The sequence below is a fragment of the Peromyscus leucopus genome, chromosome 3, assembly GCF_004664715.2.
Source record: "Peromyscus leucopus breed LL Stock chromosome 3, UCI_PerLeu_2.1, whole genome shotgun sequence".
In the NCBI taxonomy this organism is placed as follows: domain Eukaryota; kingdom Metazoa; phylum Chordata; class Mammalia; order Rodentia; family Cricetidae; genus Peromyscus; species Peromyscus leucopus.
Window position 1 is genome coordinate 84,660,762 of NC_051065.1, and position 3,127 is coordinate 84,663,888.

Here is a 3,127-nt window from a genome sequence, read left to right on the forward strand (position 1 = left end):
TGTTAGATTCTCAGCACCCACATGGTGACCCCCAGCTATCTTCAACTTCAGTTCCAGGGGATTCTGCATCCTCTCCTGGCCTCTGAGGGCACTGGACATGTACACATTTTGCTTACAAACATGCAGTTAAAACACTCATTAATATAAAAATATTTTTTATGAAGTGGTTCACATTATGAACACAGATATGTTCTCTTTTCACATGTATGCCCATAAGAGCAAGAGGATTATAGTATGATCATTTACTCATTCCAATGTTTCCATCTCAGTGAATGCCTACTATCTTAATTCCTTAGCTTTTTTCAAAGCTAGAACTATGTGATAGCCATCATGATAGCTATGATGTGTATAATAGAAACAAAATAAACCTTGAGACAACACAGCTATTTTTTAAGCTAGGAAACCTCAGAATCTGGGACTTCTCATGAACACATGTGAATAGATAGACACAGAGAAAGACATATAGATAGATATACAGACAGACAGATAGATAATCTCTATCTGCTCATTCAACTATGCATCCATAATGCAAAACAGACTGTTAATTCATAGATAAATAACCTAAGATATTCTATTCTATTTTGCTGTATATTGTTATCTTAATAAATTTTATGTCACTTAAGTACCTTTTTATGACTTTTAAAATTCATTAAAAATATTTATGAAACTTCAGGGGATAATAGATATCTAGGGATTTCTGATCTGTGACTCCAGGCATAATCAAGGACAGTTAAATTGAAGAGAAAAGTGGAGAAATACCATTAGACTTCTTAGAAGAGGAAATAAGAAGGGTTAGAGCAATGCCTCCACATTTGAGAGTACTGGCTACTCTTGCAGAGGACCTGGGTTCACTTCCCAGGATGCACCTGATGGTTCACAAACATTTGTAACTCCAGTTTCAGAGAATCAAGGTAGACTTCTGACTACCTTGGGTACAGGTATGCTCACTGTCATGCATAAATGCAAGCAAAAATACTCTTATCTGTAAAGGAAAACAAAGCATTTTAAAAGCAAAGAAAGCTGAATAGCAAGAAGCTGAAAGAATACAGAGTAGAAAGTGGGAAAAAATCTGTAACTCAAATGAGAACAAGAACTCTATTTGTGGGATTCAGTGATGAGAACATCACAGGCTAGAACTAGCAGCCATGGTGGGAATAGACTGTCATTCCTACACACAGAAAAACTTCACAGCACTTTTAATCTTTAGTACTATTCATGGCATTTAATGTTTTAGTAATTCTTCTTGAATGCAGACTGGGCCTTGAGGAGAAGTCTATTCTATCACTCTCTATAGATTGAGCTAGTCTGTAGACCTGGAAAAAAAGCAACAGGAACAATTCAGGGAGGCAGAAGCAACCTCTACTGATTTACTCATGGATAGTGAGAAGGCTAGTTGTGGACATGCTGTGGAAAGAGGCAGATATGAAAGGCAAATGTGGTAAGGAACAGGCTGAAGTGAATGGCCTGCTTGCCACCAGGGGCCAGGGTGATATCTCAGCCTGGGCTAAGCCCTAGGGCTATGTCTTGGTCTGTGGTCCTACTGCAGCCAGGATTTGTGTTGACATCCATTCCCCATATTGCCACCAAAGGCCACAGATCCACCAGGGGACATGATGATATCCTGCCCTGGCCTGCTGCCAAGGGGCATGTCTGTGTCCATGGGCCAATAGCAGCCAAGGTCTATGTTGATGTCGTGTCTTCAGTAACAACTGAAGGCTGTGAGGGTGCCCAGGGTCTGGTCAGCCACTCAAGTCCACGTTGCTGTCCAAAAGCCATGTTTCCAATGTGGCCATGCTGATTGGTGTGGCCTGTGCTGCCCCTTGGGGCTGTGGTGATATCTGAGCTCAGGTTGTGATATAGGGCTATGACTGGATCTGTGGCCCTGCCACAGCCAGGATCTGTGTCGATGTCCATAGCTCCTTTATCACCAAAAGTCATGCAAATACCTGGCACCTGGGCTGTCACTTGAGGCCAGGTGGAAGTCTGAGGGTGATATTGTAGCAGGGTCCATACAGATCTGACTACCTTCCACTGCCTTTAGGTGCCATGATGACATTTAGGTCCAGGAAGCTCAGGGCCATGTCTGGTTATGTGGTCCTACTGCAGCCATGATCTGTGTTGATGTCCTTAGCTTTTGATATTATTGAAGGACATGCCAATGCCAAGGGTCTGGGCTGCCACCTGGGGCCATGTTGGTGTCCATGGGCCACACTGTCACTGGTGCCATGCTATTCTGAGTGTCCTGGGCTGCTACCTGGGGCCATGATGACATCTGTGTCTGGGTTGATGCAGAGGACCATTCCTGGGTACTTGAACCTACCACAACTGAGGTCTGTGATAATATCCCTGGTCCATAATGCCACCAAAGGCCACACAGATGCTCAGGGTCAAGGCTACAACCTGTGACTATGTTGATGTCTGAGGGCTATGCTACCACCCAGGCAATGCTGATCTAAGTGTCCTTCACTGCCATTCAAGATCATGGTGTTGGCCAGTCCCTGACTGCTGCTGAAGGCCATGTCTGGGTCCACGGACCTACAGCATCCAGGGTCTGAATTGATGTCTGTGACTCCTGTTACCATTGAGGGTCATGGATGATGCTCAGGGTCTAGTCAGCCACCCAAGACCATGTTGGTGTCTGAGGATCTTGTTGCTGCTGTGGCCATTCTGATCTGGGTGGCCTATGCTGCCAACTGGGCTATGGTGATATCTGGGCCCTAGCTGAGGCCAAGGGCCATGTTTAGGTCCATATTCCTGGTGCAGGTGGGGTCTGTGTTGATGTCCATTGCCTGTGTTACTACAAGGGCTCACAGGAACCATCCATGTTGAAATCTGAGTGCTGTGCTGAGCTGGCCCCTCCTTTCACTGGAACCAAGATAGTTGGCTCTGCCTCTTGCTGGACACTGCAGCAGAGAGATGGTCCCACTTCTCACCACAGGTTTGGGAGACCTGGCCATTATGGCATGGGTGAGGAGACCTGACTCTACCCCTTGCTTGGTGGGGACAGTCCCAGTGGCTAGGACTGGCCAGCTCAGTTACCACTTAGTCATGAGTCCTAGGCCTTGGGTTGGCCCACTCTAACATCTACCCTAAATATGGTCTGCTGGAGAGCATCAAGATACTGGTC